At 45.5% G+C, this 14,219-nt stretch overlaps 1 pseudogene; it reads left to right on the top strand.

Moving 5' to 3' along the window:
* The first annotated feature begins 13,391 nt into the window (after positions 1-13,391).
* On the top strand, positions 13,392-14,013 carry LOC111187510 (transmembrane protein 14C pseudogene; annotated as a pseudogene).
* The last annotated feature ends 206 nt before the right edge of the window (positions 14,014-14,219 follow it).

Genomic DNA, 14,219 nt, shown 5'->3' with positions numbered 1-14,219 from the left:
TGCCACTTCTGAATTGTGTGACAGTAATAACACCTAACACTGACATTTTAAGGCCTATGTTCTAAGTCCTTTATAAATATTAACTCATTTACTACTCATAACAAGGGTGGTTTTTTGTAACTTTATTTTGGAATAATTTCAGACACAGAAAATTGGATAAGCAATACCTTCCCCCAGATTCCCCAAAGGTTGACACTTGACTAGGTTTGCTTTATCATCCTTTACTTCTGTTTGTTTTGTCCTGAAATGTTGGAGGGCAAGTTGCTTTGTCCTGCCCTTTTCCCCCTAAATACAGTGATCCCCCGCTTTCCAGAAGTTCGCTTTAAGCCACTTCGCTTTTAGAAAAAAACCTACATTAGTGCCTGTTTTCACTAACAGGAAGAAATCCTAGGAGGATTTCTCACTTTTACAAAAAAAAGGCAAAAAGTGAAAGTTGCGTCCGGGTGTTTTGCACGAGTGGCCCCGCCAAGCTCCTTCCTGGAACCACACTCGGCATCCAGCCCCCAGGGCTGTGAAGCGCACCTGTGAGCATCTGTGCTTTTTCTCTTTATTTTGTGCACCAGCTAGCAAGACCTGTCCTAAGGTAACTTCTTTGGCTTACGAAAGCTTCCTTGGGAATGCTCTACTTTCAGAGAGTGGGGGCCGGGGCGGGGCAACTGTGCTTTATTTTATTTTCCTAATAACAGGGGCATTCTCTTACATAATAAGGGAAATAATATTGTTATGCTATGATCTAATCTCGGACTTTATTCACGTTTTACCAATTGTCCTGTGAATGTCCTTTACAGCAAATAATAATAATAAACAATAAAGCAAGCCCAGGACCCGATCCAGAACCATCTGCTCTATTTAGTTATTTCTTCTCTTCGATCTCTTTAATCTGGAACAGAATTTCCTTAACCTTAACATTTTTGCAGAGTTCAGACTATTTCTTGGGTTAAGTGCCCTCCATTCGGGCTTGTCTGTTGTTTCCTCACAATCAAATTCGGATTAACCTCAGATTATGCTCTTTTCTTTTTGGCCAGAAATAACCCCAGTGTTATGTCCTTCTCAGAGCATCTTTTCAAAATTACATACTGGGTTCATTTGTTCCAATACTATGAGCTTAACTTTTATTACATGGTTAAGGTAGCGTCTGCCAGGTTTCTCCACAGTGAATTTACTGTTCCTTCCTTTATAATTAAAAGTAATTTGTGCGGAGATACGGAGATACGTGGAGAGTATGTAAATGTTCCGTTCCTCCTCAAACTTTTACTCGCTGGTTTAAGCCTCTGACCGTGATTCTCGCCCGCCTGCAATGACGACGATTTCCTAGTTCCATTCTCCCTTTGCACGGAGTGGTTGGCATTTTGCCACAAGGAAGAGCTTTTTACATTTCCCCCACTTCCTGATTTCATAACAAGCTTCTGATGCCAGTGTTTTTTTTCTTCCTCTTTTGAAAGAGGAAACTGAAAGGTCACAGACAAAGAGAGCGGACTGTCCTGGGTCACACATCCAATGACGGAAGAAACTTGGCAAGATAATAACTCGGAAACCATCTCCTCATCTGTAAAATGAGAATAATCATCCCTAGGGCTGTTCAGTGTGACTTCAAAGTGCCTCTACCCCGATCGCACATCTAGTAATTGTTCAGTAAACAGCTGTTGTTAGGCGGGTGGAGTGTGCTCATTTGTAGATAAGAAAAGCCGGTGGTAGAGGGTGAGAGGGACGCTTGTTACAGAGGAGCATTCTGCCCCGAGTCCTCTCCTTCAGCCACTGTTTGCTGAGTGCCAGCGCTCAGCCAGCCAGGTTCAGTTCCAGACCGGCAGACACAGACGTCGTAACAGAACAGGTGCTTCTGTTTTTTCCACATAAGACTGAATATACAAACCCAGACAGCAGACCGTATATGACAATGAAACTCTGCCCCAACATCTGTAGCACCCCAACCAGAAAGCCAAACCCAGCCTGTGTACAGTCAGGGCTTAATAAGAGCCAGCTTCTCAAATGTTTGCCCTCACTTTCGACGTACAGAATCCCTAGAAAGCCACATATGCTCCCCTAACCAACCACAGAGGATGCCCCGTTTCTAGTTAGCCCATGACTACGGGATAAATTACATGCCCGTAAAATTTGTACTGTAAAGCCTAACACCCTGTACCTCAGGAAGTGACTGTATTTTGAGATAGGGCTTTTCAAGAGGAGATTCAGTTCCAATGAGGTCGTTAGGGTGGGTGTTAATTTAGCATGACTGCTGTCTTTATAAGGAGAGGAGATTATAATACAGAGAGACCCCAGCGATACCATGTCACAGAGAAAAGACCACACAAGGACACAGCCAGGAGATGGCCGTCTACCAGGCAAGGAGAGAGGCCCGAGAAGGAACCAGCTGTGCCGACACCCTAATCTTGGACTTCCAGCCACCAAAATGTGGGAAAATAACCGCCCACCCTGTGGTACTTCACTACGGCAACTCTTGCAAACGAATGCATCCACATGCAGCCTCCCCAGACCAGCAGTCTCCAATCAGGGCATCCCTGAAACCTTCCATTTTTTCTACTGTCAAGCTCTCCAAGTCCTCTGCCTGCCTTTGAGTCTCTGTCAAAACCAAGCGATGGTGGCTGACTCCCTTGCTATTGCCAGCTCTGCATTATCAGCCTTTGCTGGTCCTCATTTGTGTGGTCTTCATTTATTTCCACACAGGGAGAGGGGAGACCCATCAGAAAGTTGCCAGGGGACACATAATTCCATCCTTAACCCTTAGGAGGATTTGGAGATGGATCGAAAACTAGTCAAGAAATTCCCTTTTTAAAAATAGTCTTTCAAGAACAAATGGCCCATATGTGATGTTTCTTTGATTACCTTTCCAAAGACCTCTCCTAACAAGCGAGCAGTATCATTAATTAAAACCCACCTCCACTGCTGAGTAATTTTCCCGTTGATGAGCTCTGCAGTTTGTTATCTTTCACAAAACGCTCATTTTAAGGTGAAGCAGGCTGTACCGCACACAATCACCACCGAGTTTAAAACCGCATTCCATTTCTGAAGTCTAAATCCTATAGCAAGTCAAAATTTTTTCAACCAGTGATAGAAATGGTACAAAGCAGCTTTAGTTAGTAGAAACTAATGGGTAATAATTGCACGAATTTAAGAGACAGCAGAAGCATGAATGCAAAGTGGAAACTTTGGACCATTTTTAAAACCCTGTTAGTTTTTTTTTAAAGAAGTACTACGTTTTCTGATACTTCTCTTGTTCTACTCAAGCTCTTCTTTCCAACATATTTCTAGGTCTCCTTTAACACAGTTCAAAATCAATACTTGCATCTATGTGCATCAAATATATTGGCCTGTTATTTTCTTTTTCAGTAGTGTCTTTGTCTGGTTTTGGTATCAGGGTGATGGTGGCTTCATAGAAGGTCTTTGGGAGTGTGGAAAAGAACATGAAAAAGAATGTAAACAGATGGATAACTGAATCACTTTGCTGTACGGCAGAAATTAACATTGTAAATCAAATACACTTCAATAAATAAAGTTAAAAAAATCAATACTTGCTTCCCAAGAGAATTCTCACAGAACTGGGATGGGCGGTAAGTTATATATTCAATAGCACACACATTTAGATAGCCATACATTTCTTAATTCGAACAGCAACAAGAATCAAAAGGAACTGCCAAGGTAAACGGTATTACATTACATGCAAGAAATAAATTTTAAATTTTTGAGCGACTTACCTGAGGGGAACCAATTATCCTGCGGCATGAGAAAACATTAGAGGGACAGATTGATCTCTTGCCTTTTAGTTCAGCTGTAACTTACGGCGGCAGCATTGATGTCATACTTGTTCTTCTGAAAAGGTTAGCACTTTAAACATTTTATCTTCTTTTTCTTTATAGTTTACGTGGGTTGCAGAGGATGTTCCTGATGTATTGAATCACTGAGAAATGATCAAAGGAAAAGTGATAAAAGCACACTCGTGATTTTACTTTTGTTTTGAGAATGATAACATCCACTTATGAGCCTTCTTGGAGGAAGAGTTCAGAGCCATCAGCATCCTGGGTTGTCCTTATGCAGGCAGGTTGTCTTGCACGGACACCTTCCCACATGAGAGCAGGAGACCCTGAGTGTGGCTCAGGTCTGGGGGCCTCAAGACCCTCTCAAGAAGGGTTCCCGAGGTCAAAACTATCTTCGTAATAATGCTAGAGATTAGGTTCCTTTTTAACTCGCGTTCTCTCGTGAGTGTATGGTGGAATTTTCCAGAGGCTGTGTGGCGTGATTCTGCAGCAGATGGATTGCAGAAGCAGTTGTATTTTAAGCCAGACGTTAAAGCAATTTGCAAAACTTAAAGCAATGTGACTCTTTTTCCTAGTTTTTTTGTCTTGGGAAACAGTTACATTTTCACAAAAATGTGTGACTTACGTGAACAGGTGATAGCTTATTGTTATTTTTAAGTGAATAGAGTGTTTTAAAATTTTCTTAGTTTTAATTATGGGAAATATGCAATAGATATAACCCACATAAATACATATGGTTGAAATGCATAGGTCTACCCATATAAATAAAAGCTCTCTGGGATCCTCAATAGTTTTTAAGAACAGAAAGAAGTCCTGAAATGAAAAAGGTGGAGAATCCCTCTGCTGGAGGGCTGGAGCCTGTTTGCCCATGAAAATGTTCTCGAATGCGGGGCTCCCTGGCTGGCGGACAGTAGCCTGAGCACCACCCGTCTGTCTTCTGCTTCACCGCTCCCCGCCCCCCCCCGGAAGTGCCCCGGACCCTGCCCTCGCCCCTCCAGGCTGGCCTGGCCGTCCTGCTGCGTCCCCTCCCCCGCTCGCTGTGCCTTCTGCCTGGTGTCCGCCCTCCGCCCCCTGCAGCCCCTTTCTTCTCATCCTTCACATCTCAGCTTAGAGAAAACTCACCGACACCCCAGGCCAAGCTAAGTCCTTTAAAAGTGCTCGAAAACAATCACAGAAGGCGTCCCAGGCCTCGTGGAGCTACCGTCCTGGTGCAGGGTGCGGGGGAGACAGACCGTAAGCAAGGAAATACCTACATTATACAGTGGCCGGTGATGACGAGAGCCATAGGGACACATAAAGCAGAGAAGGAAGAGAGAAAAGGCTGGGAACGGTGCTTTCAGGCTGATTACGCAAAGCCTCGCGAGACTGTGAAGGAGCAAATTGCGCAAAACCCAGCGAGAGCAGGACCCGGACCAGGAGGAGAGGCAACAGCGAGTCGCAATGACTATAAATACGGTAAGGACGTGGATACTCTACCATGTACTTTCTGTGGCACCTCTACATAAACCTTGTCTGTATGTGGACTTTCTATACAGCTTTTTTTTTTTTTTTTTTTTTTTTGCGGTACGCGGGCCTCTCACTGCTGTGGCCTCTCCCGTTGCGGAGCACAGGCTCCGGACGCGCAGGCCCAGCGGCCATGGCTCACGGGCCCAGGCGCCCCGCGGCATGTGGGATCTTCCCGGACCGGGGCCACGAACCCGCGTCCACTGCATTGGCAGGCGGACTCTCAAGCACTGCGCCACCAGGGAAGCCCCTTTCTATACATCTTGAACCAACAGAAGCAAGGACGCGTGTGTCGCGTTCAGCGCTGCGTAAGCCTCTGTTAGGGGGATGCCACGGGCACGCGCTGTGCCCGGACTCCGCGCCCCGCATCTTCACGGTCACCAACTGCTCGTCCTCTTGCTCCAGAATCTGGCTGTGCTTCCTGTAATCTCTCTGGGTCGTGCCCCTCAACGCATCCTTGAATGCAGGCTCTCCTCACTCTGGGGCTGGTTCGGAGTCTCCAGCCCGCATCCTCAGGGCACCAGCAGCGCCGGTAAGATGATGCTTCCTCCCTCACCACTGACCTCTTCCCCAGGCCCGCCCCGGGCACGCGCCTGCCCTCAGGGTGTCTGGATCTCCTCCTGCCTACGGGTCAATCATCATTCTTGTCTTAGTCACCCCGGTGTTACCATCACAACACTACCATAGACTGGGCGGCTTAAACAACAGAAGGTTCTTTCGCACCGTTCTGGAAGCGGGGAGCTCAAGATCAAGGTGCCACGGACGCAGTTCCTGGTGGGAGCAACTTCCTGGCTTATAGACGCTGCCTTCTTGCTGCGTCCTCACAGGGTGGAGAGAGGAAGCTCTGGTCTCTTTCTCCTTATCAGGACGCTCATCCCATCGGGGGCTCCACCCTCATGACCTCATCCACCCCTAATTTCCTCCCAAAGACTCCGCCTCCAAATGCCATCACATTGGGAGTTGGGGCTTCAACCTATGGATCTGGATCCAGTCCATAGCAATCCTCCCCCCATAAACATGCTCCTTCCCCAAGGTGACCCATCTCTGTTTTCCACGATCAGAGTCTGTGCTCCTGAGGGAAGATGGGTTGTCCCTGCTCCCCCTGTGAGCTAATCTCGGAACAGTTGCCTCAGTGCATTCACTGAGGAGCAGAGATTTGACTTAGGGAGGCTTGACTTAAAATCTGAAGATGGCCTGGAATGTTCAGGCTTAGGTCTCTCAAACTCTAAAAGCAGCAATGTTTCAGGCCATCAGCACTAAATGGGGGTTAACATTGACAGAAGCATGAGGGTGATGGGTCTCAGCAGTGGTGTGACAAGCTGACGGGCACACAGGCTAAACCTGAGCTTACCTCCTCTGGCTCACCCATCACTAGGGCAGGAACATCTAAACCCAGCCCAGGCGAACGGCATCCTCTTCCATCCAGTTTACCCCGGCTAGGAAGCTGGACGTCAAACACACACCCCGAAGGTCCAGTTAAATTCTGCACTGTCTCTTAAAAACGTATTGCTTTGAGTCGGATTATTCCCATCTCGCACTGAAACTACTGTACAGTCTGGTCTTCCTGATGTCAGAGGGACAGCAGTGAGTGGTCCTGAAGGGAGATTAGTTCCCTCCCAGGACCTGAACCTGGGTAGCCTGGATGAAAACCAGGAATCCTTGCCACTAGACCACGAGGGGCTACAGGCTAGAGGTAAAGTTTCCCTGGCCCCCTGTTTGAAAGCAAGAATGTTTCAAGGAGGCAAAAACTGTAAAAACAGGTACAAAGCTTACTGTAGAGATACAGCACAACCTATGGGAGAACACACAGAGAAGCAGTTTGTTTAGTTAAGACAGAAGCTAGGCAGAGATGCACACCCGGAGAGAAAGGGTGTGGGCGTCCCCCCAATAAGGAGCCCAGTAAATAGGTGATTAAAATCACTTACATAGGACAGTCCTTCCAGGTCTTTGTTTACCTTTGGCCAATTATCTTGTTTCTTTTTTCACACCTGATGGGTCCTAGGACCCTCCCCAACATGTGTGTGCAACTTTTTGCTAAGATGGATCCCACCACAGTGGCCTGTGGATGCATGTCCACACTTATTATGGGGTGGCGCCCCCTCCCTTTCTGACCCCCAAGGAGCCTTCCTGCGCATGTGCAGACAGGGAAGTTTTCCTTGACCTCAGGAGTGCTCATCTTAACCCTTTACTTCAGCAGAGCTCAGCTTCTGCCACTAGCTTTGTCCTTGGAGTGTCTGGGTGAGAACAAATCTTCAGTGTTACGCCACTTGACAAACACCAGCTGTCCGGCCCAGGGGCCCATCTATCTCCTACCTCATTCCTACCTCTAATTTATCCCCAATTCAATCTGTGCTTCATGGCCATCACGTTGTGTTCCTAAAAAATACATATATATATATATATTTATTTATTTAATTTATATAAATACATTTATTTATTTATATAATTATATATGCATTTATTTATATACTTATGCAGGCATTATTTATATATTTATATTTATATATTTGTTTATATTGAATATATACTATTCATGTCTATTATGTTTATATTATACACAAATATATATAAATGTATCTATCTCCATGCATAGATAAATCTACATATCAATATTATATAAACATTATGTACAGATTTGCCAACCTGCCTTTCCCTCTTTAATGCCATCTTTGGTTCTTTAATGCCTTCAGAATAAAAGGTAAACACATTTAAAGTGCTGTTCAAAGCCTTCATCTGCTAATTCAAACCTCATTTCCCAGCCTATTTTCTGCAAAAAAAAGGAAATGCAATTTTTTCCATACTGGGAAAAAAACAAAATTTGTTCTTTATTAAATAAAATATTCAATTTCACTGTGTCTTTATTCTTTCCCTAATTAGACCCATGATTCTCAGACTGTGTGGAGGTGACCCGGACAGCACAGAAGTTCACTGAGAGGCTGCAGGATAGTTTAAAATTTCAAGGGAAACACAGTGATACTTGATGCCTGTGGGATAACACGGTTTGACAACCTCAACATTACAGCGTGCTACACTGTCACTGACGATATCATATCTCTTAGAAATTGCGGTTCCAGAAGTTGTTGTGATTAAAAGTAAGTATCATGTGAGAACCAAAGTGGAAACAGAAATGGAGACAGCCTTCCTCCATCTGATCCCAAGCTTGGGAAGCCACACAGCTGCCAGCAGGCACACAGAGTATTAAGTAACGTGGATATTGAGAAACGAAGCAAAAGTATTTTTCTCTTCCATCCATAGGTATTGTTTTTCAAATGGCTACGCTCGGTTCTCAGTTATTTGTAGTAATAATGTTTAGAATGTCCCCGCGAACCGTGGATTAGCAATACTGAATCAGCGCCATGTGAAACACAGGGTTGGGTCTTGCAAGTTCCTGACCACAACATTTTCATGAGCCGATCAATTGATAACCTTTTAAATTTGTGTTTCTGTTTAAAGACATCTTGTTTAATATATATTGTCGACCCATTAACATTGAAGCACAGCTGAGCGCGTCGGGCACACGCCTGAAGGAAGCAGTGTCTCGCACATGTTTTTAGTTTTCAAAAGTTTGCCTATAATGGGTCTTAGCATGTGTTTCTTTAGTTTTATTCTGTTTGGAGATTGCTCATTTCTTGATCTGTAGGCCTACACTTTTGGGCAAGTTTAGGAAGTGTTCAGTCTTTATTTCTTTAAGTATTTTTTATTTCTATCCTCTCTTTGATCTCCTGGGATTCCAGTGACATACACGTTAGACCTTTTGTTATAATCCCACATGTTCCTGAGACTCTATTCAATTTTTTCCCATCTGTTTTCTCTCTGTGTTGTTTAGATTTGGTAATTCTTATTCTTCCGTCTTCAAGTTCACTGATCCTTTCTTATTTCCTCTCCATTCTGTTGTTGATCCCATCACTGAGCTTTTTATTTTGGCTGTTTCATTTCTTAGTTCTAAACTTTTTACTTGGTTCTTCTTTATATCTTCTACATCTTTTCTGAGATTTTCGATTTTGAAAATTTGTTTCGACTTTTTCATATTTGGTCAGCAAAGCATTTTTATGACGGCTGCTTCAAATCCTTGTCAGATAATTCTAACATCTGTGCCGTCTTGGTGTTGATGTCTACTGATCGTCTTTTCTCATGTAGTTTGAGATATTCCTGATGTTTTGTATGAAAAGTGATTTTTAAAACATTAAAACCTGGATATTTGGGGCAGTATATGGTTCAGGATCTAATTTTAAGTCTAGTGTTTTGGTAGGGCTCCTCTGATACCACTCCAGTGGGGGTAAGGAGGTGTTACCCTGTGATTCCAGGTGGTGGTGAAAGTCTAGATTCTCCACCTGGCCTCCTTGGGGGCAGGGTTTGACACCTTGGATTTCTGGGTTGGGGGTGAGGGTTTAGTCCCCCTAGGACTCTTGCTGATACCACCTTGGTACCTGGTATACTGTTCTTTCTTGGTGTACTACAAATGATAGATCTAAACTATTTCTCTGTCAACAATCAGCTCACAAGCCAAGAGGGAAACAATGTATTTAGACCAGATAACCATCCTGGCTGATTCTTTCTTGAGAGAATAAGATGGTGCTATGGACAGAGAGCACTTTTGTGAATGCAGAGCTAGCAGCCACTAGGCAGAGAGGAGGTTCTTCTTACAGATAACTTGGCCAGTTGTTTTAGTTTGGTTTCCCCAGAAGCAGACCTTGAGACAAGTGCAAGTTTTTCTGGAGGAAAGCCCAGGAGACATCCGTAGGAGGGGGCTTGGGGAAGGAAGGCCTGTAAGCAGAGGCAGCCAGTAAAGAGTGCATTGTCAAGAAGATAACCAGTGTGGGCACGCGGAGCTCAATCCTGCGGGGCTCCCGTGGGCACCAGTGTAGCACACTCAGCTCAGAGCATGATGGAGCCAGGGGTTTTAGGCTTTAGTTCCTGCCAGTCTGTGTTCAAGGGCTTTGTGGGGGTGGGGTGGGGGAGGGGTGTTAATTCCTTGATGCTGCCTAACAAGACTCCAGCTGCCAGAAGAAGTGCCCAGGCACAGGGATGAAACAGTGACGGTTGGAAGTCAGCCTGCTGCGCTGACGTGGCCAGGTCTGATGGGTGCAAGCAGAGTGCTGACAGCATCCTCACCACCAGCCAAGCAGGCACCTAGAAGGGACCTAATGCTGCACTGGCGCATTTGGGCACAATCTGAAACACCCAGTGAAAAAAATGCCTCTTTTAGCTGGGGCCCTCCCTCCATGTATTTTTTCTTCTGTATTTGTTGCAGGAACACGGGTCGGGAAGATGCTTATCTTCCCTGGGTCTTGTTTCAGCATCTCCACTGCCCTTGTGAGAACTTTCCCTGTTCCCGTCTTCTTTGAGGACAGGTCCCAGGGCTCTCGAGTGACCCCAGGTCTCCTCTCTCTAAGGCAGCTTCAGACAAAGCCACGCTGAGAAGATACCACTCCAGGCTGAGAAGGGAAGGAACGCGTGTCTAAGGGCAATTCCAGGCACTGGAGCCGCTGAGAGAGGCTGCCCGCTGCAGGGTGGGAGGGGAACAGCGGTAAGTACAAATGGGTCTCCTCCTACAGCTGTTCTGGGAACAGTCTCCTTCTGGCTTCGGTTGAAGGACAAGTAGCGCCCCTGCGAAGATCTGATTCAACAGGGGAGCCACGTGCATGAGTAAATTCACACTAGATCCTGGTGTTCTAATACAGATCCCTGAGAGGCAGAGGTCTGTCCTTTCCTGAGCCACTGAATGCTTTGGTGGGAAGTAATTTTGAGCTGCCACACTCGGGCATTGTAAGAATCAACTGAAAATACAATTGTTTAATTTTCCCTATAATCAATAGGATGCTTTCCTTGCTGGGAACCATGTGACGCTTTACTAGAGGGAAGTACTATTTCTGCTCCTTGGTTGCCAGAAGCCTTAGAAAAATGTAAAAATATGAAGAAGCCAATTTAAATGTATGGAGGAGACTGTCCTCTATTTCCTGAAAGGAATAATAGCAATTTTACCCATTCTCCTTGTTTTATCTTGGCCTGTAATATAAGAATATAAAAACCAAACAATGGAAATACTTTTTTTTTTTTTTTTGCGGTATGCGGGCCTCTCACTGTTGTGGCCTCTCCCGTTGCGGAGGACAGGCTCTGGGCGCGCAGGCTCAGCGGCCATGGCTCACGGGCCCAGCCGCTCCGCGGCATGTGGGATCGTCCCGGACCGGGGCATGAACCCGCGCCCCCTGCATCGGCAGGTGGACTCTCAACCACTGCACCATCAGGGAAGCCCAATGAAGTTTTTAATTTAGCATTTATATTAGTTTCCTGGGGCTGCTGTAACAAATGGCTACAAACGTGGTGACTTACAGCAATAGAAATGTATTCTTTCCCAGTTCTGGAGGCCGGAAGTCTGGAATGAGGTTTGGGAAGGGCCTCTCTCAGTCTGAAGGCTCTGCGGAGGTTCCCTCCTTACCTCTCTGTTTCTGGTGGCTTCAGGTACTGCTTTCTGTGGCCTCACCAGTCTGATGACTGTCTTCACGTGGCCGCCTCCTCTGTGACACGGTCATTGAATTTAGGGCAGATAATCCAGGATGACCTTGAGATATTTAATTCAACTACCTCTGCAGAGACCCTTTTCCCAAACAAGGTTACGTTCATAGGTTCCGGGGGGGTTAGGACTTAGACATATCTTCTTAGGGACCACCGTTCAATCCACTAGGGCATCTCTCTTTTTTTTAAAGACGTGTCACTGGATTAAAATGGTAGTAAAATGAGGCTATATCAGAAAATCAAACACCTTTTCATTCCTTATTTACATTTTCCCTTTCCAGCATTTTTGCTCTTTGAGAACACGACATTGTTTAAAGACTTACAAATCCGTCTGAAGGTTTCCCAATGCCTGCGGTTCTCTGCTGGTGCAGTAAGCATCCTGCAGGTGGCAGGGAGCAAGGGCTCCAAGTTCTGAGTCGGGATCTGGGGTGGGGTGGTGGTGAGGCCTCCGCGGACTCCCCTCAAGGCTGATTGGCTGGTCCAGTGTCACGTGACTGCCCCATAGCCTCTGCAGGGGCCCGTGGAGCGAGTCCTTATGCTGAGCAAGGAGAAGACGGGTTTCCCCAGGTTCTGAACACAGTTCTCAGGTGAGGGATCCAGGGGAAGAGAGGGGGTCAGTTACCAGAAGAAGAGTAAAGGAGAGACTTTTCCAAGCGGCTCCGAAACCAAACCCCCGAAGTTGATCAGCTCGGGGGTTTTCCATGTGTTGAGACCCTGTTTCCTTGACATGTCTACACGGCCTGACCGTAATTCCTTTCTGGGGCTGTAGACACCCCAGGCCACCACTTCACTCTCCAAGGAATAACTCTGATGCCACATGCACAAATGAAATTCTGATGTCTGGGCTTCTCGTGCAACTCGCCAAGGGGGAGAGAATTCAGCAGTGGGGCTGACATAATTTTGTGGTCTGCTTGACTGTAAATATGAGAGCTGGTGTGCTGGCTGCATATTTCTGTGCCCTGTGAGCTTTCTAAGGCAGAACCAACAGCCCCGGTTCTGCTCGTACCTCAGGATTCATGCTTCTCACTTCCTTTTACAATTCTCGAGGATTAATTTAATTAGAGTACTTCTGATCCTATCACACTTTACAGACATGCTGCTTTGGGTCACCTCCTGTACCTGGTGACAGTGCGGGGGGTGTCACTTTTTATAGGGCAGGAAATTACCTTAAGAAACATCTCTTTACCCCATTACCCCTGTTACTGCTGCTTATAAACATTCTTTTTTTTTTTTTAAGTATATGGAAATACAATTTTAATACCTAAGGGGAAAAGTGGGACTGAAATGTTTTAAAAGGTGGATTGTTAAAAAAGAAGTGGATCTTGATTCCCAAGTATTTGTGTAATGAATACGTTATGATTGTTAATATCACATTTTATTATAATTATGTATTCACATGCATTGTTTCTTCAGCTGCGTATTAAGTGTTGTGAGGGCGGGATTGTGTGTCAATAATCTCAGTTTTTGGCACAGAGCATGCTGAGCTAAGCTTACTGTTCTAGATCAAGGCTGCCCAACAGAACTCTCTGCGAAGATGGAAAGGGCCTGTATCTGTGCTGCCTGACACCACGGACAGTAGCCAACAGGTGGCTATTGAATCAGTTGAAAGTCCTGTTGTGATTAAGAAACTGAATTTTAAATCTAATTTACTTTTAATTACCACAAATATAAATTAAAATGGCCACGTGTAAAACAAGGAGGAATGAGGAAATTGATGAGGAATAGAATTAGAAAAAAATATTGTTAAACTTTGTGGCAGAAACTGTAGGGTTCCTAGGCCTGTGCACCCTCGTCGGCAAATGCAGACCCTGGGGAAGGAGGTGAAGGCCTGGAGTGATCTTCCATTTGGACGGAGTGAAAGAGAGCAATGCAGAAGGACTCCGGCCCACTAGTGCCTTTACGTTGGATTGGCTTTGGCTGTGTAGCACTGGTTGCTTCCGGCGGGATCATTGGCTATGCAAAAGCAGGCAGTGTCCCGTCCCTGGCTGCCAGGCTCCTCTTAGGTGGATTAGTGGGCCTGGGTGCCTATCAGCTGTCTCAGGATCCAAGGAACATTTGGGTTTTCTTAGTTACATCTGGAACCTTGGCTGGCATTATGGGAATGAGATTCTACCACTCTGGAAAATGTATGCCTGCAGCCTTAATTGCAGGTGCCAGTTTGCGGATGGTCGCCAGACTTGGAATTAGTGCGTTGGGTAAGCCCCGTCAGTAGGAGTCATGGCCCAGCTTGGACTCATGAAGAATTTTAAATTTTCACTATTCTTGGCATATTAAGATAAATTAGTACAGCATTTTCACGTGTTCTGACATTTTGCCTAAAACAAAAACAAACCAAAAAAACCCAACTTTGCAGAGAAAAAAGTCAGTTATTATCATTACAGCCCTAAAGGGGTGGGTAGAGTGTAACACAAGAGCTTCTTCCTATAGTAGAAG

Source organism: Delphinapterus leucas, chromosome 13 (assembly GCF_059928025.1).
Source record: "Delphinapterus leucas isolate spDelLeu-1000000601 "Yukka" chromosome 13, BTC_Dleu_Yukka2, whole genome shotgun sequence".
In the NCBI taxonomy this organism is placed as follows: Eukaryota; Metazoa; Chordata; class Mammalia; order Artiodactyla; family Monodontidae; genus Delphinapterus; species Delphinapterus leucas.
The sequence above is the reverse complement of the archived record's forward strand: the minus strand, read 5'-3'. Positions and strand labels throughout refer to the sequence as shown.